Genomic DNA, 22,923 nt, shown 5'->3' on the forward strand with positions numbered 1-22,923 from the left:
ACTATCTACCAGATCCTGCCGAGGGCACAAGATCGTAGCTGAGGTATCAAGCTAAACGTCGAAGTCCACGCGAAACTACTAGTGAGACCGAAGTCTCTCTGCAAAAACATAAAATAGGCAAACGTGAGTACAAATGTACCCAGCAAGACTTACATCAGAACTAACTACATATGCATCATTATCAACAAAGGGGATGGTGGGGTTTAACTGCAGCAAGCCAGCTTTGACTCGGTGGCTATCCTGAACTACGACTGCAATGTAACTCTTTTGAGGTGGCGCACACGAGTCCACATATTCACCATATCAATACACCACTATGGATCCGCTCCCGTCTACCTACGAGAACGCCAGCCATAGCACTCACGCTTATCTTGCATATTTTAGAGTATCCACTTTCACTTGTCTATGAACTGATATAAGCAACCCAGAAGTCCTTTTCCGCGGACACGGCTATTCGAATAGATCATATTAACCCTGCAGGGGTGTACTTCTTCATACATGTTTCCACCACTTAGCGTCTGCACACGACATGTGCTCGGCAGACTTCAAGCGAAAGCCGACGTGGGTGTAGACCACGACCTACCTAAACACTCAAGTCTCTAGTCCAGGTTTATCGCCTATTCGGGTTCCATCCATGAGGAGATCCGGCCGGAGTTTCGCTCACAGCCCCAAATGATGTGAACAGGGTTCCCGAGATACCAAACAGGCATCTGGTACACCGTGCCACGTGCCTACCGCATTACAGCCCACCCCTACGGTCAGCGCTGTCCACGGCCTCCAGCATACTACAAACACCAGAAACTACTTGCAACTCCTGGACAGAGGACAAGGGTGAATAAGAAGTCGAGCGGGGTCATATTTCAGGGCCCAATGTATGGTAGTAGCTGAATCATGGATCACAAACACAGAACTCAGTTCCTGAGGACGGCTGCAATGAGACAACCCACCATGTACTCCTACATGGCCTCTCACCGCTACCTTTACCAAATCGTGTTCACACACTTAGCCCACACACAGTAGGACATGTTCACACGCCTCTGATTCATTCCCGATGAATCAGACCTGACTCAACTCTAAGCAGTAGCAGGCATGACAAACAAACATGAATGAGTAGGCACAACAGGGCTCAAACAATTCCTACTCATACTAGTGGGTTTCATCTATTTACTGTGGAATGACAGGTCATGCAAAGGATAAAGGGGTTCAGCTACCGCAGCAAGTAACAGATGAATCGTTGTTGTCCTAATGCAGTAAAAGAGAGCAGGAGCGAGAGAGTAGGATTGTATCGGAATGAACAAGGGGGTTTTGCTTGCCTGGCACTTCTGAAGATAACATTGAGTCTTCGTCAGTGTCAACGATCACATCGTCGGTACCGCGTCTATCGAGAGGGGACAAATACCGGCAACACAGAAAGGAACACAATCAATGCAATGCACAATATGATGCATGCTCATGACATGGCAATATGAATGTGTTTTGAGCTAATGCAACTAGCAACAGATTAAATGAAGTTGGTTTGAATACAAGATTCAAATTTAAACTCCATATGTGATTATTTAATTGTCATTCACTTCATTTGCCCTAAACAGTAGTGATAAGTTGTTCTAACATGCATGAAAAAGGTACAGATGGATTCCTTGAATTTTTCTGATAATTTTTCATATATAATTTATTTAATTTGGAGTTACGGTTAATTTTCTATGAATTATTGAAGTTTTAGGCATTTTCTGGAATTTCCTATATAAAAATAAATCCAGAAATGATTTATGGCGTCAGCCCCACGTCACTGTGACGTCAGCAGGGTCAACTGGGCGCCCCAGGTCAAACCTGACGTGTGGGAGCCACACGTCAGTGACACTGGGGTTAACCCTGGGTCAAACCCGCACTGACCAGGGTTGACTTGGCTCTAGGGCCCACTGTCAGCGGCTGGTGGGGTGGCTAATGGTGGGGATTAGCGCTAAATAAGCCGCCACGTCAGCCTCGCCGGAGTTCGGCCGGCGACGACCAAACCGCGCGGCGGTGCTTCGCCGGAATGGGCTACAGGCGGCGGAAAAGCGCGCGGAGACCACCGGGGCGTAGCCCGTCATCGTCCGCATCCAGTGGAGCATGTGGGATGAGCTGGGGAGGCCGGAGCTCGCCGGAGTGGAGCCCGAGGCGGCGGCCGGAGCTCGGGCGAGGTCGGGGTTGGCGTTCGGGGGCACGGGAGGAGGGGCTGGTGGGCGCTACGGGCTCCTGGGAGCAAACCGAGTGCTATGACGCGCCCAGGCACGAGCTACGGCGTCTGTAGCCACGACGGCGGCATGGCCGGCGGCGGTGAGCTTTCGGGCTCGTGGGGAACGACGCTACAGCACGGGGGCGAGCACAAGGAGTTAGGGGATAAGGTAAGTGGCTCACGGCGAGTCAGACGGTGCAGACGGCGGGGCCGGGGAGGCTCTGGACGCGCCGAATCGGTGGGGTCGATCTCCGGGCACCGGAGGTGAAGACGACGATGCTCCGGTCGACTGCGGCCTCCTCTGGTCGCGTGCGTCGCGTGGGTAGCTTCACGGGGTCAGGGCGGAGCTCAGGGATGCATAGTGGGAGCGAGGGGGTGGCTGTGGCCCCGGTAACGGCGTCGGCGGCGATGGGCTCCGCTCGGGCGCGTGCAGGGAGGGAAGCAGAGGAGGGAACGGGGTCCAGGGGAAGAGAGGGGAGGTGCAGGGGGCGAGGGGAAGTGCGTGGCGTCACCAGAGGGCTCGGGGAGGAAGCAGGAGGTGGCCAGAGCAGGGTGGAGGTGGCGCGCACGGCGGCGTCGCGGTGTCCGCGTCCTTCTGGCGAGGAGGAAAACGACAGGGGAGTAGCGGTGGCGGGCTGGGCCGTGCTGCTGGGCCAGGTGGGCTACCAGGTGAGCGCCAGGTAAGGTTTCTCTCCTCTCTTTTATTTCTATTTTAGTTACTGTTTTCTATTTTCTGTAATTGTGTTTGGATTTATTAAAAATGCCAGAGCATTTCCAAAAATCATGCAACTGACTGTGGCCACTGTTTGGAATATTTCCAACAGTAAACATTTCAGTTTGTGATTATTTGAGCATTTAAAATATTATTAGCAATTAAATGCCCAAATGCAAATACTATATAATTTAATTCAAAAATCCAGGAATAGCCTATAAATATGTTCATCATTTTTGGAAGAGGTTTTCACCTTTAACAGAAATTATGAACATTTCCAAAGGGCATTCTGGGTTATTGAAAATATTTTTATTGAACCTAGTTAAATTTCATTTGGTGCTAGGGTTTCAACAATCCCCATTTCAAATTTAAATGAAATTTAAACATGGTGCAACACTCTAATGCATGCACTAGGCATTGTCAGAACTAGGGATGTGACAAGTTTTCTCTCATCCACATAGAGAAGCCACGTGAGATTCGCTTCTCCCTCATTTAGTTCTCCGGTGACACAAAGCTCTATACGGTGAAGCGCTGGCGGATCATGAAACCTGTACCCGTGCAATCTATAGAGAGGTCGTGCTTTCGATCTTCGGTATGAGGGATTGTTCATGAATGGTTCGAGGGACTTCGTCAATGATCATCACCAACTCTTCTTCCACTGCTACTCGAAGTTGGTAACAATCCAATCTAACCTTGTATGCATCTTCATAGTGACCGGGGATCGATTGTAGTGCAATTTTTTTGTTTTCTACTATGTTTCCCAACAGATCTAACCACTTAGCATGAGAGATAGGATAAATAATGCTAGCTTCGAGTACTTTCATTACCTCATTTATTTGAAACCTCTTTATTTTAGGATTTAAGAGGGTTGATGATCAACAATAGGCTTTGTACCCTCGTCCATATGAATCTTACGAGTTCATAATAACGGACTAATGCTCTTTTAAATCATTGAGTGTGTTCAACTGATTCATTATCCCCAAATCTAAAAAGAAGAATTGCGGATTTACATGAGCATATACTAAGAATTGTTGGGGTCCCTTGGGAATTGTTGATGGGAGCTTATTTGAAAGATAAGCCCTCAACACATTTAGGAAATGTTATTCAACATATGCTAAAAAGTTGGCATTGATAAGAACATGATATAGTTTTTTGGATTAATATCATTTATGCCTAGACTTTCAATTTTTTTTATTGAAATACATGATCTCCTTTAGGAGGAGTTGGCGGCTCCCCCAAAGTACAATATGGAATATTAATTTTCAAGAGAGGTGGTTCATCATAGAAAGTTTGTTACACTTACTTTTATCTTCATGATAAACTAGGCCTTCTTATTCTAGTGGTACCTCTAGAATAGTGGCAGAGCAAGGAAAGGGCCAGGCCTCGGGCCACCTTCGCACACTATATCATTGTAGCTGCAATATTTGCTACAACCCACAAAGGAACTGGGCCTCGCGCCCTAGGCCACGGCCCGTGCTGCTTGGGGCCTGTCTCCGCTCATGCTCCAGATCAATACCTATCAAAGCCATAAGTTCTATCTCATCTTGTTGAGTTTCTTGTCGACATGTTGATTCAAAAATTTGGAAATTAAAATCAGTCTTATCATCACCAATTCTAATAGACACTTACCCACAAAGACAAACAACTTCAGGACGAGCACTATGTAAGAAAGATCTACTTAGTCCTACTACAAAGAACTTCAACATACTTAAAAATGTATATATGTTTAATATTGTCGGCGTCCTGGGAACTAGGGTACCCAGACTTGCCTGCCTGCGACCCATGGCGTGGCTCCATCGACGACTTGGTACGGCCCATCTTCAGCATCGACAAGACAAGACCCTCACGAGGGGCCAAGCCTCGCGAGGCGGACGACACCAAGACCTCCGGAGGGAGCGGCCTCCCTAGATGACCTCCAGAGGAGCGAAGATTCCTATGCAAGCGCTCACCTCATGAGGTTGAGGTGATGCAAGCCAGCGGGCACAGAGAGCAGGTTTCCTCTTTGCTGCTAAGGACGCAAGCGCAGGCGCGGGGTCCCGAGGAATCAGACAAAGGTTTCCATTCCCATGCAACAAGACGAAGACCACCAGGAAGGCAGGACGGATGTCATCGCCGAGCCCACCACAGCGTCACGACCAGAAGCTTTGCAGGCGAAGACCACCTTTCTTCAGGATAGGATGTACTACTTGTCCCCTTTCAAATTGGCCACTGTGGGATCCCTTCCCGCCTTTGTTTTGGAGGAAGAGGACCGAGGCCACTATAAATATAGCTTAGCCACCACCGTAGGAAGGGAGAGACCTCTCGAACGGACACCAACACAAGAACAGACCTCCTGAGGCTGTTCTTCCTCTTTACACGTTCATCCTCAGCCCCTCGCGAGGCCAATCCACCACAAAACAGGAGTAGGGTCTTACACCGCAAGGTGGCTCGAACCTGGGTGAACTGCTGCTACCTCTTGAGCTTGGGTTGGTTTTTCCCTTGCGTTGGTAGGACTTAACCATCGCATGATCCCGACCTCCACACATAAGGAAGGCAATCAATAAATAAATCATGCTCCAACTTCATCACATAACGGTTCACCATACGTGCATGCTACGGGAATCACTAACTTTAACACAATATTCTTCAAATTCACAATTACTCAACTAGCATGTCTCTAATATCACCATCCTCATATCTCAAAACAATCATCAAGCATCAAACTTCTCCTAGTATTCAACGCACTTTATATTAAAGTTTTTATTATACCCATCTTGGATGTCCATCATATTAGGACTAATTTTATAACCAAAGCAAATTACCATTATGTTCTAAAAGACTCTCAAAATAATATAAGTGAATCATGAGAGATCAATAATTTCTATAAAATAAAACCACCACCATGCTCTAAAAATATATAAGTGAAGCACTAGAGCAACATTGTCTAGCTCAAAAGATATAAGTGAAGCACATAGAGTGTTCTAATAAATTCTGATTCATGCGTGTCTCTCCCAAAAGGTGTGTACAGCAAGGATGGTTGTGGTAAACTAAAAGTCAAAGACTCAAATCATACAAGACGCTCCAAGCAAAACACATATCATGTGGTGAATAAAATATAGCCTCAAGTAAAGTTACCGATAGATGAAGACGAAAGAGGGGATGCCTTCCGGGGCATCCCCAAGCTTAGGCTTTTGGTTGTCCTTGAATTACCTTGGGGTGCCTTGGGCATCCCCAAGCTTAGGCTCTTGCCACTCCTTATTCCAAAATCCATCAAATCTTTACCCAAAAACTTGAAAACTTCACAACACAAAACTTCAACAGAAAATCTCATGAGCTCCGTTAGTATAAGAAAATAAACCACCACTTTAAGGTACTGTAATGAACTCATTCTTTATTTATATTGGTGTTAAACCTACTGTATTCCAACTTCTCAAGGGTTCATACCCCCCGATACTACTCATAGATTCATCAAAATAAGCAAACAACACACGAAAAACAGAATCTGTCAAAAACAGAACCGTCTGTAGCAATCTGTAACTTTAGAATACTTCTGTAACTCTAAAAATTCTGAAATAAAATTTTGGACTTGAGGAATTTATCTATTAATCATCTGCAAAAATAATCAGCCTAAAAGCACTCTCCAGTAAAAAATGACAGCTATTCTCGTGAGCGCAAAAGTTTCTGTTTTTTACAGCAAGATTGCAAAGACTTCACCCAAGTCTTCTCGAAGGTTCTACTTGGCACAAACACTAATTAAAACATAAAACCATATCTAACCAGAAGTTAGATGAATTATTTATTACTCCCTCCGTCCCATAATGTAAGACATTTTTTCACACTAGTATAGTGTGAAAAAACGTCTTACATTATGGGACGGAGGGAGTACTAAACAGGAGCAAAAAGCAAAGAACAAAAATAAAATTGGGTTGCCTCCCAACAAGTGCTATCATTTAACGCCCCTATCTAGGAATAAAAACAAGAATAGATCTAGGTATTGCCATCTTTGGTATACAATCCATAAGTGGATCTCATAATAGATTCATAAGGCAATCTAATTTTCTTCCTAGGAAAGTGTTCCATGCCTTTCCTTAATGGAAATTGGAATCTAATATTTCCTTCTTTCATGTCAATAATTGCACCAATCGTTCTAAGGAAAGGTCTACCAAGAATAATAGTACATGTAGGATTGCAATCTATATCAAGAACAATGAAATCTACCGGCACATAATTCCTATTTGCAATAATAAGAACATCATTAATCCTTCCCATAGGTTTCTTAATGGTGGAATCTGCAAGATGCAAATTTAAAGAACAATCATCAAATTCACGGAAACCTAGCACATCACACAAAGTTTTTGGAATCGTGGAAACACTAGAACCCAAATCACACAAAGCATAGCATTCATAATCTTTAATCTTAATTTTAATAGTAGGTTCCCACTCATCATAAATTTTTCTAGGGATAGAAACTTCTAGTTCAAGTTTTTCTTCATAAGATTGCATCAAAGCATCAACGATATGTTTAGTAAAAGCTTTATTTTGACTATAAGCATGAGGAGAATTTAACACGGATTACAACAAGGAAATACAATCTATAAAAGAGCAATTATCATAATTAAATCCCTTGAAATCCAAAATAGTGGGTTCATTGCCACGTAACGTTTTGACCTCTTCAATCCCCACTTTTCTCAATTTTTTCATCTAGATCTAAAAACTCCGAATCATTGGGATGCCTTTTAACTAAAGTTGACTCATCTCCAGTCCCATCTTTATCAAGATTCATATTGGAAAACAAAGATTTAATAGGAGTCACATCAATCACTTTTAGATCTTCATCATTATTATCATGAAAACTAGAAGAACACGCTTTCACAAAGCAATCTTTTTTAGCACGCATCCTGGCGGTTCTTTCTTTGCACTCATCAATGGAAATTCTCATGGCTTTGAGAGACTCATTGATATCATGCTTAGGTGGAATAGATCTAAGTTTCAAAGAATCAACATCAAGAGAAATTCTATCCATGTTCCTAGCCAACTCATCAATCTTAAGCAATTTTTCTTCAATCAACGCATTGAAATTCTTTTGCAAACTCATAAGTTCTTTTACACTATTCTCAAAATCAGAGGGCATCTTATTAAAATTTCCAAAAGAGTTGTTGTAGGAATTACCATAATTATTAGAGTAATTACTAGGAAATGGCCTAGAATTAAAATTTCCTCTATACGCGTTGTTACCAAAATTGTTCCTACCAACAAAATTCACATCCATAGATTAATTTTTATTTTCAATCAAAGTGGACAAGGGAATATCATTAGGATCAGAAGAAACACTTTTATTAGAAAACAATTTCATAAGTTCATCCATCTTTCCACTCAAAACATTAATCTCTTCAATCGCATGAACTTTATTACTAGTGGATCTTTTGGTGTGCCATTGAGAATAATTAACCATAATATTGTCTAGGAGTTTAGTAGCTTCTCCTAAAGTGATTTCCATAAAAGTGCCTCCTGCGGCCGAATCTAAAAGATTTCTAGAATCAAAATTCAATCTTGCATAATTTTTTGTATAATCATCCACAAATTCAAACCATGTGTAGGGCAATTACGCATCATTAATTTCATCCTCTCCCATGCTTGTGCAACATGCTCATGATCAAGTTGCTTAAAATTCATAATATCGTTCCTAAGGGAGATAATCTTAGCGGGAGGAAAATACTTAGAGATAAAAGCATCTTTGCACTTATTCCATGAATCAATACTATTTTAGGCAAAGAAGAGAACCAAGTTTTAGCACGATCTCTAAGCAAAAACGGAAATAGCTTCAATTTAACAATATCCTTATGCACATCTATCTTCTTTTGCATATCACACAAATCAACAAAGTTGTTTAGATGGGTTGCGGCATCTTCACTAGGAAGGCCAAAAAATTGATCTTTCATAACAAGATTCAACAAAGCGGTATTAATTTCACAAGATTCAGCATCGGTAGTAGGAGCAATCAGAGTGCTAATAAAATCATTATTGTTGGTATTGGAAAAGTCACCACAATTTAGTATTATCTTGAGCCATCGTGACAAGCAATCAATCCAACACACAAGAACACAAGAAGCAAGCGAAAAGAGACGAGTATAGTCATACGTGCAGCAATATAATGTAGGCATGTATCCCGAATATAGTCAAATGTGCTTATGGAAAAGAACTTGCATGACAATTTTTGTCCTACCCTCTCGTGGCAGCAGGGTCCTAATGGAAACTAAGGGATATTAAGGCCTCTTTTTATTAGAGTACCAGACCAAAGCATTAGCACTTAGTGAATTCATGAACTCCTCAAACTACGGTCATCACCGGGAAGTGTCCCGTCTATTGTCACTCCGGGGTTTGCTGGATCATAACACATAGTAGGTGACTATAACTTGCAAGACAGAATCAAGAACTCACATATATTCATGAAAACATAATAGGTTCAAATCTAAAATCATGGCACACGGACCCTAGTGACAAGCCTTAAGCATGGCAAAGTCATAGCAATATCAATCTTAGAACATAATGGATACTAGGGATCAAACCCTAACAAAACTAACTCAGTTACATGGTAAATCCCATCCAACCCATCACCGTCCAGCAAGCCTATGATGGGATTACTCACGCACGGCGGTGAGCATCATGAAATTAGTGATGGAGGATGGTTGATGATGACGATGCCGACGGATTCGCCTTTCCGAAGCCCTGAACGGACTCCAGATCTGCCCCCCCCCCCCGAGGAAGAACAGGGCTTGGCGGCGGCTCCATATCGTAAAACACGATGAATCATTCTCTCTGTTTTTTTCTCCCTGAACATGAATATAGGGAGTTGGAGTTGAGGTTGGTGGAGCTCCAGGGGGCCCACGAGGCAGGGGGCGCGCCCTAGGGGGGTGCAACCCACCCTCGTGACCAGGGTGTGGTCCCCCTTCTATTGATTCTTTCGCTAGTATTTTTTATTAATTCCAAAACGTGACTCCGTGAAGTTTTAGGTCATTCTGAGAACTTTCATTTCTGCACAATAATAACACCATGACAATTCTGCTGAAAACAGCACCAGTCCGGATTAGTTACATTCAAATCATGCAAATTAGAGTCCAAAACAAGGGCAAAAAGGGTTTGGACAAGTAGATACGTTGAAGACGTATCAACTTCCCCAAGCTTAAACTTTTGCTTGTCCTCAAGCAGTCCAGTTGACAAACTGAAAGTGATAAAGAAAAAATTTACAAACTCTGTTTGATCTTGTCGTTGCAAATATGTAAAGCCAGCATTAAAGTTTTCAGCCAAGATCATGAACTAACCATATTCACAATAACAATTAGGTCTCACATTTACTCATACCAACAGCATAATCAACTAGCGAGTAATAATAATAAATCTCGGATGACAACATTTTCTCAAAACAATCATGATATGATATAACAAGATGGTATCTCACTAGCCCTTTTTGAGATCGCAAAACATAAAAGCAGAGCACCCCTAAAGATCAAGGACTGACTAGACATTATAATTCATGGTGAAAGAGATCCAGTCACAATCATACTCAATATCAATTAATAACAATGCATACAAATAATAGTGGTGCTCTCCAACTGGTGCTTTTTATAAGAGGATGATGACTCAGCATAAAAGTAAATAGTTAGGCCCTTCGCAGAGGGAAGTAGGGATTTGTAGAGGTGCCGGAGCTCGAGTTTTGAAATAGAGATAAATAATATTTTGAGTGGCATACGTTCATTGTCAACATAACAACCAAGAGATCTCGATATCTTCCATGCTACGTACATTATAGGCAATTCCCAAACAGAATGGTAAAGTTTATACTTGTAGCGACCGCAATCCGAATGGACCGAAGTCTCTGTGCATCAGTGTCATCCCTGGATCGGTAATGTTGACACGCACAGTACTTGAGGATTTTTAATAGAGTTCAATCACACACTTATTACATCGAGTCCTCATAAAGAGTATGATTACACCGAAATATCATGGCTGAAGCCCATCTAAACTAAATAACCGCGGAAGCTTTGAAGGTAAATGAGTCCATCAACTCCAACGACATAGCTGAGTGCAAGACAACGACCTATCACACCTTATTCATCGTCTGAGTAGTCTACAACATGAGACGTTGCAGCCGTGTAGGTAAGCACATTGAATATGCTCGCAGAGTTACACTATAAAGCAATGAAATGCAAGAACTATATCCACATGCAATATTTGGCTGGTGGAGGCTCTAAGTATATGATTTTGCATAAAGCTAGTTTTTCCCTACAATAAAGGAATAAATTTATTTAACGACTCCCAAGTTACCCAATATTTGAGAAGGTAACCCCAACTCAAATCCCAAATTAAAGTATCATCATTAAACCCAATTCAATTAATTAAAGAGTGATGAGATCAAATCAATAATTCAAGTACCAAATACTCAAGATGTCCATAACCAGGGACAAACCATGATTAGTTTATACACTCTGCAGAGGTTTGCGCACTTTTCCCCATAAGACTCGACCGCATCCATGATCGGATGATCGAGACATAGTCTTTCTGAAGCACTTACTCTCTACTCTGGGCGGACCGGTACACCTACTTTCCCCTACATCTGCTAGTCCACCTCTTCGAGAGATCACGCAACTTACTCAACTATGCCAGAGCCCATAATGGCTTGTGGCTGCACATGAATGTTTTTAGGCATGAAATATCATATGATCCCTTTGAACCTGGGTGGCATCCCGAAGGAAAAATCACACAGGTACTCCGGGAGTTCCTTAAATAGGCAACACTGGGTTCCCCAGGTGCCTCAACCAATCCACCCAGATGTATATTAAAGTTGCCACCTTAATGTTATCCAAGATTAATAACTCTCAAAACTTCCATGTGAAAATCTCGATCCAATCCCCGTCTATGAGCATGGCTAAGCAATAAATAAGCATAATGTATATTCCTGGGGTGATCAAAAGGTATTAGGTTCCTACCTCAAGTACTACAACCAAACCATGTGTTCCCAATCCTACTCACGCAATTGTTTGAGGGGCAATACTAACGTATAGTAAAAACTGGGTATGGAAGAGTATGATCAAAGTGTAACTTGCCTTGCTGACGATAGGGATTCGTAGTAACAAGCTTCGCACTCCGGGTAATCTAGCATAGACAAACAGTAGCATACATAAGCAATCACTCAAATGAAACAACGAGAAAACAGAGAAAATATCCAAATCAAACACAAAACAAGCATATGGCTTAGACTAACAGAAAGTAAAACCTAACAACATTATTATCATGTGAATTAGATCTTAACATTTGGTACATGTGATTATCTATGATTTGCAAAAAGAAACAACTCAAACGGAGAAACGAAACTCAAAATATGAACGAAACAAGATCGTTTACTAATCTGAACTAAACTGAAATTTTACAGTAGAAAAATCATGTTCAAGTTGATTAACTGGAAACAACAGAACGGTACAAATATTTAGGCGTTGGTTTCATCTAATTTGGAGAAGCGAGTAAAAAGTTACGCTAGTTTTAAGATCAGGGGCTAAATCGCGAGAAAACTATTCGCGGATAGGTCCCTAGCCGAATATAAACTAAAAAGAAAAAAAAACTATGGCGCGAACGTTCGTTAACATAACTAATCTAACGAAAACCGTCCATTAAAATGAATGAATGTACGAATGTTCGTAATTAGGTAAACCTAAAAACCCGATATAATCTACTAAACTGACTAAACCAAAAAAACCAAATTGAAACCGAACGGTTTTTACCGTTTGACCAGCAGGAGACCGGCGGCGGCGGCGGGATCGGCGGCGGCGTCGACTGTGGCGTGCGGCGGCGCGGGTGTCGGCGAGGGCTGCATCGGCGACGGCGAGCGGCGGCAGTGGAGCAGCGGCAACACTAGCAGCGCGGGGCGGAGGTGGGCGGCGGCGGAGGCGAGATGCGGCAGGAGCGACGACATAGACTCCGAGGAGTCCGGCACGGCTATGGCGATGTCGCGGACTGCTGGGCCTCGGCCCAGTGCGCCCGGAAAGTTTTTTTTTTAAATAATTTTGCCGCGAAGGGAAAATCCTAAATAAATATAAAATAATTCTAAAAATTCCAGAAACAATTTTCACCATCCAAACCTAATATTTAGGACAAGATGAACATTTTTTTGGACTAAAATGCAGCTTTCAAAAATACATTTTTTATAATTCAAATAAAATAGCAAATAAAATATCAATAAATAATAATTTGATTTTAAAATTCTTTCTCCAATATTTCTCTTAGGTTGAAGAAGTCATATTATCTTCTCTCATTTATTTGTATTATTGGAAATAATTGGAGAGAAAATAATAAAATCAAATTGATCCTCTTTTCAAATTTGAAAAAAATTCAAGCATGAATTTTGTGAAACCTCCAACTCTCTCCTTGGGTCCTTGAGTTGCTTATGATTTTTAGGATCACAACAAAATGCAAGAATAAACATGATATGCATATGATGATCTATGTATAACATCCAAATTGAAAATTGGATGTTACAAACCTACCCCCCTTAAGGAGAATCTCGCACTCGAGATTCGGGTTAGTTAGCAAAAAGGTTTGGGTGGTCCTTGCAGAGAACTTCTTCTCGCTCCCAAGTGGCTTGCTCCTCGGTATGGTGGCTCCACCGAACTTTGCAAAACTTGATAACCTTGCTGCGATTAACTCGACTGGAAAACTCGAGAATCTTGACTGGCTTCTCTTCATAGGTCAGATCACTATCTAACTGAATTGCTTCCTGTGGCACTGTATCTCTCAAAGGAATATCGGCCATCTATGCGTGGTACTTCTTCAACTGTGAAACGTGAAACACATGATGAACTCCTAACAATCCTTCTGGCAATTCCAACTTGTATGCAACTTCTCCCATGTGTTCCGAAACTCTAAATGGTCCCACAAAACGTGGTGCTAGCTTTCCCTTGATTCCAAATCGTTTAACTCCTCGAAGTGAGGACACACGAAGATATGCTATGTCTCCAACTTTGTAAACTATCTCCTTGCATTTAGTATCCGCATACTCTTCCGCCTGGACTGGGCTACCTTGAGTCTCTCGCGAATCAACTTAACCTTCTCTTCAGATTCTTTGGTTAAGTCTAGTCCGCACAACTATCGATCTCCAACTTCATCCCATGATAACGGTGTCCTGCACCTCCTTCCGTACAAAGCTTCGAAAGGGGCCATCTTCAAACATGCTTGATAACTGTTGTTATAAGAGAACTCTGCATAGGGCAAATTGTCATCCCAACTAGATCCATAATCTAGCGCACAAGCCCTCAACATGTCTTCAAGAATCTGATTGACTCTCTCGGTCTATCCATCTGTCTGTGGATGAAAGGCTGTACTAAACTCTAGCCTGGTACCCAAAGTTTCATGCAACTGATTCCAAAACTTTGAAGTAAACTGGGTTCCTCTATTTGATACAATGGTCCTCGAATCTCCATGCAGACATACGATCTTGGTCATGTATATCTTTGCCAACTTAGCACCCGTATAAGTTGTCTTCACCGGGATGAAATGGGCTACTTTCGTCAAGCGATCGACTACAACCCAGATAGAGTCATAGCCTGAACGAGTCCTGGGTAATCCAGTGATAAAATCCATGCCAAGTTTATCCCACTTCCATTCGGGTATTAGCAATGGTTGTAGCAATTCAGCTGGCTTCTGATGCTCTGCCTTGACTCTCTGACATACATCACATACTGCTACATACTCGGCAATATCCTTCTTCATTCTTGTCCACCAGAAACTTTCTTTCAAATCCAGATACATCTTAGTGTTGCCTGGGTGAATCGAGTAAGGTGAATCATGGGCCTCCTTCGGAATCAACTTCCTGATTTCAGGGTCATTAGGCACATAAATACGATCTTCAAACCATAAGGTGTCGTGCTCATCCTCAAGAAATCCTTTAGCCTTTCCTTTACTCATCCTTTCCTTTATCTCGGCAATCTCCTTATCAGTCTTCTGGGCTTCTCTGATCTTACCCAACAAAGTGGATTGAATTTCCAATGCTGCAACATAACCTCTCGGGACTATCTCCAAGCATAGCTCGAAGGTCATCAGCTAACTCCTTTCGTAATCCTCCGGTTATTAGCGTGTTAACATAACTCTCGCGGCTCAACGCATCTGCTACGACATTGGCCTTTCCGGGATGATAGTGCAATCTCATATCATAATGCTTTATGAGCTCCAACCATATCCTTTGCCTGAGGTTCAATTCCTTCTGCGTGAAGATGTATTTCAAACTCTTATGATCTGTGTATACATCACAATGGTTTCCGATGAGAAAGTGTCTCCATGTCTTCAACGCATGCACTACGGCTGCTAACTCCAAATCATGCGTAGCATAATTCAACCCATGAGGTAGAAGCTGTCGTGAGGCATATGAAACAACTCTTCCTTCCTGCATAAGCACACCTCCAAGTCCTCGACACGACGCGTTGCAATATACTTGGAAATCCTTACGTTGGTCTGGGAGAATCAACACTGGGGCTGTAACCAACCGTTTCTTCAACTCTTGAAAACTGGCCTCACAATCCTCGGTCCATTTAAACTTGGTGTCCTTCAATAACTCCATCATAGGATTTGCAATCTTGGAGAAATTCTCAATAAACCTCCGATAATAACCTGCGAGTCTAAGAAAACTTCTGATCTCCTCAACTGAGGTGGGTGCCAACCATTTAGTGACAGAAGCAACCTTGGTAGGGTCTACTGCTATTCCTTCTCCGGATGTAACATGTCTGAGAAATCCAACTTCCTTTAACCGAAACTCACATTTGCTGAACTTAGCATACAACTGATGTTCTCTGAGCTTCTCAAGAACCAAACGCAAATGCTCCTTATGCTCTTCTTCATTCTTCGAGTAGACCAATATATCAGCAATGAACACCACGACGAACTTATCCAAAAACTCCATAAACACTTTGTTCATCATGCTCATGAAATAGGCAGGTGCGTTAGTCAAACCAAATAACGGTATACTCATATAGCCCATACCTTGTGGTAAAGGTTGTCTTAGGTATATCTTGCCCTCGGATCTTCAACTGGTGATAACCTGATCGAAGATCGATCTTGGAGAAACGTTAGCTCCTTGCAACTGGTCAAACAAATCATTGATCATCGGCAGAGGGTATTTGTTCTTGATCGTCACCTCATTCAGTGCACGATAATCAACAACCTTCCTCAAAGATCCACCCTTCTTCTCCACTAGAAGCACTAGGGCTCCCCAAGGTGATGAACTTGGTCGAATGTAACCTTTCTCCAGTAACTCCTTAATCTGCTTCTTAATTTCCTCTAGATCTTTTGCTGGCATCCGATACGGTCTCTTGGATATTGGTCCGGTGCCTGGCAATAACTCAATCAAAAGTTCAATGCCTCGATCTGGTGGCATGCCTGGTAACTCTTCTGGAAATACGTCGGGATAATCCTTCACCACTGGTACTTCCTCCTAAACAACTCCTGATAAGGAATTACCTGAGTTCTCCTCGGCGCATGCCGGGATACATACTTGATCCTCTTTCCTTCTGGGGTGGTGAGAAGAATTGATTTACTAGCGCAATCGATGTTTCCCTCAAACTTGGATAGCCAGTCCATGTCTAGTATCACATCCAATCCTTGTGACTCCAGAACAATCGGGTCGGTGGGGAAAACATGTCTACCTATGCTTACTGGCAACTGATAGCATCCCCTACTAGCCATATACTCCGCTCCTGGGGAACTTACTAACATAGGTGACTTAAGGGATACGGTTGGCAATTTATACTTATCCACAAATCCCCTTGATATGAAAGAATGTGATGCACCAGTGTCGAAAAGAAAAAGTGCGGTAAATGCATTAATCAAAAACTTACTAATAATTGCATCGGGTTGATCCTCAATCTCCTCCACACTGACGTGGTTCACCTGACCTTTGGTGAAGGGGTTGGGCTTCTTGGCAAAACCTCCATTGCCATTTCCATTCTTTGCTTCATGACATTCAGTGGCATAATGTGCGGTCTTTTGGCACTTGAAACAAGTAATGTGGATCAGATCCCTCTTGGCTAGTGTTGCGGGGTTGGAACTGTTCTGGCTGCTTCTTCCTCCATTCCCATTGCCATTCTTGGGGCCACTATGGTTGTGAAAATTTGCTCCATTGTGCGTATGTCCTCCATGGTTGTAGCCTCCATGGTTGTGGGTATGTCCTCTTGAGTACGGAGAATAGTGGGGCTTCTGCTGAGCTCCAGAAGTGTACCTTCCCTGTCCATACTACCTCTCAGGAATATCAATATGTTGTTGTTTACCTTCAATCATGAGGGCCCTGTCTACCAACTCCTGGTAGTTGTTGAAAGTTGCCACCATCAACAGCATGCTCAGATCATCATTGAGTCCCTCAAGAAACTTCTCCTACTTAGCGGCATCCATGGCTACATCATCTAGGGCATAGCGTGCTAACTTGCTAAACTCATCCATGTATTGGCCCACGGTACGCCCTCCTTGGCGCAAGTTGCGAAACTCGCGCTTCTTCATGCTCATAGCTCCTGCTGAAACATGGGCAGTGCGGAAAGCCTGCTGAAACTGATCCCATGTAACCATATCAATGGGGTAAGTGGCGGTGAAATTCTCCCACCAAGATGTTGCAGGTCCATCAAGCTGGTGTGCGGCAAAGCGCACTCTCTCTACATCTGTCCATCCTGCAGTGGTCAGTGCTACCTCTTGAGCACTGCGTTGGTTTTTCCTTGAAGAGGAAAGGGTGATGCATGCAGCAAAGTAGCGTGAGTATTTCCCTCAGTTTTTGAGAACCAAGGTATCCAGTAGGAGGCTCCTCAAAAGTCCCTCGTACCTACACAAACAAACAAGAACCTCGCAACCAACGCGATAAAGGGGTTGTCAATCCCTTCACGGTAACTTGCGAATTGAGATCTAATAGAGATAAAAAGATAAGATAAATATTTTAGGTATTTTTATGATATAGTTTGAAAAGTAAAGATTGCAAATAAAGATAGATCGGAAACTTATATGATAAAAGATAGACCCGGGGACCATAGGTTTCACTAGTGGCTTCTCTCAAGATAGCATAAGTGTTACGGTGGGTGAACAAATTACTGTCGAGCAATTGATAGAAAAGTGCATAGTTATGAGAATATCTAGGCATGATTATGTATATAGGCATCACGTCCGCAACAAGTAGACCGAAACAATTCTGCATCTACTACTATTACTCCACACATCGATCGACTCCTGCCTGCATCTAGAGTATTAAGTTCATAGGAACAAAGTAACGCATTAAGAAAGATGACATGATGTAGAGGGATAAACTCAAGCAATATGATATAAACCCCATCTTTTTATCCTCGATGGCAACAATACAATATGTGCCTTGTTGCCCCTGCTCTCACTGGGAAAGGACACGCAAGATTGAACCCAAAGCTAAGCACATCTCCCATTGCAAGAAAGATCAATTTAGTAGGCCAAACCAAACTGATAATTTGAAGAGACTTGCAAAGATAACTAATCACACATAAAAGAATTCAGAGGAGATTCAAATATTTCTCATAGATAAACTTGATCATAAACCCACAATTCATCGGATCTCGACAAACACACCGCAAAAAGAGTTACATCGAATAGATCTCCAAGAAGATCGAGGAGAACTTTGTATTGAGATTCAAAGAGAGAGAAGAAGCCATCTAGCTAAAAACTATGGACCCAAAGGTTTGTGGTAAACTACTCACAACCCATTGGAGAGGCCTTGGAGATGATGTAGAGGCCCTCCATGGTCGATTCCCCCTCCGGCAGAGCGCCAGCGAAGGCTTGGGATCTTGCGGATACAGAAGGTTGCGGCGGTGGAAATAGTTTTTCGTGGTGCTCTTGGATGTTTTCAGGGTAGGTGGATATATATAGGCGAAGGAGGCAGGTCAGGGGAGCCACAAGGGGCCCATGAGGGTGGGGGGCGTGCCAACCCCCCTAGGGCACGCCCTCCTGCCTCGTGGCCACCTCGGCTGCTTCTTGACGTCCACTCCAAGTCTCATGGATTGTGTTTGTTCCAAAAAAATTGCTCCCGAAGGTTTCATTCTGTTTGGACTCCGTTTGATATTCCTTTTCTTCGAAACACTGAAATAGGCAAAAAAAACAGCAATTCGGGCTGGGCCTCCTGTTAGTAGGTTAGTCCAAAAAATGATATAAAAGTGTAAAGTAAAGCCCATAAACGTCCAAAATGGGTAATATAATAGCATGGAACAATCAAAAATTATAGATACGTTGGAGACGTATCAGTCAGCTCTCTTCCAATCTTGCGAAGCCAATCATCTGCAACAATCGGCTCGATGCTACTAGAGAACACCGGCGGATTCAACCTTAGAAATCGGGCTAGGTGGTCAACAGGGGGTGGTGGCGGTGGGTTGTTGTTGTTGTTGTTGCTTTGGTTCTGGTTCTGAACTAGTATCTGCATTAAGGCATTTTGCTGCTAGATTAGCTGAGTGAGCTCCGGTGGGAATGCAAATCCATTGTCACGTCTCGGAGGCATCTGATGGGTTAGAAGGGGTGAGAAAACAAAATAGAATTGAGGTCTAAGAGAGTTTCACTACCCATATGCCCATGAGACAAACACAATCAATTCACTTCATTTAATAGCACACAAGATTCACACAAACGATTTAACCTATGATTACAAACTCAATCGTTGCTAACTACTTGGAGGAATACTACTAGTTACATGGTGGTTGTCGGATTTAGGGTTCCGACAAAACCCTTGAGGTTCGAACACCGGGGTGCGCACAAAGATTTCCCCCTACCGAATCTCGCCCTCCGCCTCACCGCGATCTCTAAGCTTAGCTCGATGAACTCACAACACAAGAGACACAAGATTTATACTGGTTCGGCCCACCGTTGTGGTGTAATACCCTACTCCAGTGTGGTGGTGGTGGATTGCCTCTTGGGCTGATGATGAACAGTACAAGGGAAGAACAGCCTCCTGAGGAGAGGTGTTCTTGTGCTTGGGTGGTGTTCTACTTGTTCTGGTTTTGGTCCCTCTCTCGATCTGTCCCTCTACTGTGGTGGCTAGTCCTATTTATAGAGGCCCTGGTCCTCTCCCAAAATATTGAGCGGGAAGGGATCCAACAAAGGCCAATTTGAAAGGGGACAGCTAGTACAAGCTATCCAGACTAAAGGTGGTCTTCGCCTGTCAAAGGCGCTGGTGGTGACACCCTCTTGGGCTCCACGATGACCTCCGTCCTGTCGTCCTGCTGGTATTCTTGGTCTTGTTGCACCGATATGGAAACCTTTGCCTGATGCCTCGGTACTCCGTGCCTGCGCTTGCCCCCTTAGCACCAAAGGGGAAATGAGGACACTGCGCACGCTGGCGCCCGCCTGGCCTTGGTCGTCATGGCTTGCGTCACGGGAACCTCACAAGGTACCCCTTGCCTTGATCTCTCCGCCCCCTCGCGAGCCTGCCTGGTAAGGCCGCTCCTGAGGAGGCCTTGTGTCGTCTGCCTCGCGAGGCTTTGCCCCTCGTGAGGGTCTTGAGTGTTTGGCTGACGAAGACGGGCCGTACTGGGCCACTGGTGGAGCCACGCCACGGGCCGCGGGCAGGCAAGTCTGGGGACCCCCATTCCCAGAACGCCGACAGTAGCCCCCGGGACCAAGGCGCGCTCGGACTCGGCTTAGCGGCGAAGCCAAAGGGCAAGTGCGGAGCGCCGTGGGCCCCAACAGCCTGCGGCCTTGGTCGACGCGTGGTGACTGATTGGACATGGGCGTCTCCGCTTCCCCATGCTGCCTCGGCAACTGCCCGACTTGACGAGTCCCTGCGAGGAATCGAGAAACACCCCGCGGGGGCGTGTAAAGGGTCTGCGATGTCTTTTGTTGATGTTATCCTTATTATGAAACCGTGCGAGTGCTTGTCCTGTCCCGGCTAGGTTCCCCCGTTCTAACCTCACGATGACTTCGTGCTCTACGCTGACAGGTCCTGGTCCCCAAGCAGGCTGCAGCCGTTGCCAGTATGCCAGGTCGCGATGCCGTGGTCAAGGCCGGGAGGTGAGCAGCCCGAGGTCCAGTAAGAGCCCCTAAGGCGCGATGCTCAGGAGGTCCCCTTTAGCATGCAAGTAGCCGCCGAGAGGTGAGAAAGGAAGGCAACGTTGCCGCCACAGGGCCGCATCAAGTGAGAATTTCGCGTTGTAACGATTAGTTGTTCCAAGCATGAGACTTATCTCAGTAATCTGGAGTCGTTCCCTTGTGTTGCGCCAGACCTGTGCGTCGGCAGCCGTGGCGCAGGTAGGTTAGGCCCGTGTGAGCCTCCCCCTTCTTCCCCGCACTCTCCTTTGTGCTCTACGTCCTCAGCTCCCGGCCCTCGAGCGAGCTCAGCCGCCACTGGTATGCCAGGTCGCAATGCCAAGGTCAAGGCCAGGGGGTGAGAGCTGGAGAGCCAGTAAGAGCTGCTGAGTCGTGATGCTCAGGAGCCCCCCTTTTAATGCACAAGCGGATCGTATGTGGAAGAGAGGGAGCTCATGGTGCCACCCGTTGTAGTCCTCAGGAGGTTCCTGCAAATCAACACGAGAAAGGCACGGGCTGCCATTATGATTGCCGACCGGCCATTGGTTGCTCCGAGAGAAGGGTGAGGGCACTGAGGGCCTAGTGAGGTGACGTGCACGGGGCATGCCGCGGGCCAGAGCTCGACCGCTCAGATTTGTCGATGTTGCAGGGACGGACCCATGCGCAAGCGTCATGCTAGTGCGAGCGGCTCCGGTGGTAGGTGGCAATCGAGCAGGGATAATCAAAGGTAGATTAGGCATGAAAGGCAATCAGCTTAGGTAAATGCAAAGTGGATACATGCCACTGGGTTAGACCCAAACGGCTTGGGGATGATGCAGCTCGAGGAGCGCCCCCACCAAGGTAAGCTAAAGACGTAAAAAGAGATGCATGCCGCAGGGACGGACCCATGCGGCCTGGGAATGATGCAGCCCCGAGGGTGCTCCCAGCTAAAATGAACTTGGGAGATGTCACCTGGTTCCGTTGTAGAGGGTGTTGGGGCAGCTGAAGATGCATGATGATGAGGCCGACCTTCACGAGCCACCGGGGCCCTGAGCCTCAGGAGGCTCTGGGGGTCCAGGTGGTTCCTTGAGGGTCGTCTCCATATCTGCTAGGATCATGTGGTGCCTGCCCTCCTGAGTCGCCAGGATGCTCCGCAGGTGACGCTGGTAGGTGGCAGCCGCGTTCGGCAGGCCGAAAGGCATGCAAACATAGCTGTGCAGCGGACACTCGCAACATCCCACGCGCGAAGGCCAGAAGCGCTCCTGAGATGCGGCTCGGTTGAGCCCTGGGACGTCGATGCAGACGCACATCCCACCATCCTTGCCTGGATGGGGAGCCATGCCAGGCGAGCGGTGGTCGCCGCGCACGGCCCTCACTTCCTGAAGCTCCTGAGTGGTCTTGGCAATGAACTCCTGAACGTTGGGCTTTCCACGCCCTGTGCCTTCCTGAGGGAAACGTGTCGCGAAGCACGCCTCCAAGTGGTGCCCGAGTGCCTCCCTCGTGATGTTGGCGAGGTCTGAGGCCCTCCAGAAGAGAGCCCCCGAGCCCTGCCTGAGGAGGGTGCCAAGCGCGCCTTCCTATGCGATGGAAGGAGGCGCCCCAGGCACGGGCGCTGATCCCGACGCGGCACCACCCGAGATGCTGATGTTGGGGAACGTAGCAGAAATTCAAAATTTTCTACGCAACACCAAGATCAATCTATGGAGATTCTAGCAACAAGAGAGGAAGGAGAGTGCATCTACATACCCTTGTAGATCGCTAAGCGGAAGCGTTCAAGTGAACGGGGTTGATGGAGTCGTACTCATCGTGATCCAAATCACCAATGATCAAGTGAACGGGGTTGTCATACTCATCGACATGCAAGTCGTGATTCCTATTACAAGAACATGATCAATCTCATACATCACATATCATTCATCACATTCTTTTTGGCCATATCACATCACATAGCATACCCTGCAAAAACAAGTTAGACATCCTCTAATTGTTGTTTGCA

This window comes from Triticum dicoccoides, chromosome 1B (genome assembly GCF_002162155.2).
Source record: "Triticum dicoccoides isolate Atlit2015 ecotype Zavitan chromosome 1B, WEW_v2.0, whole genome shotgun sequence".
NCBI lineage: Eukaryota > Viridiplantae > Streptophyta > Magnoliopsida > Poales > Poaceae > Triticum > Triticum dicoccoides.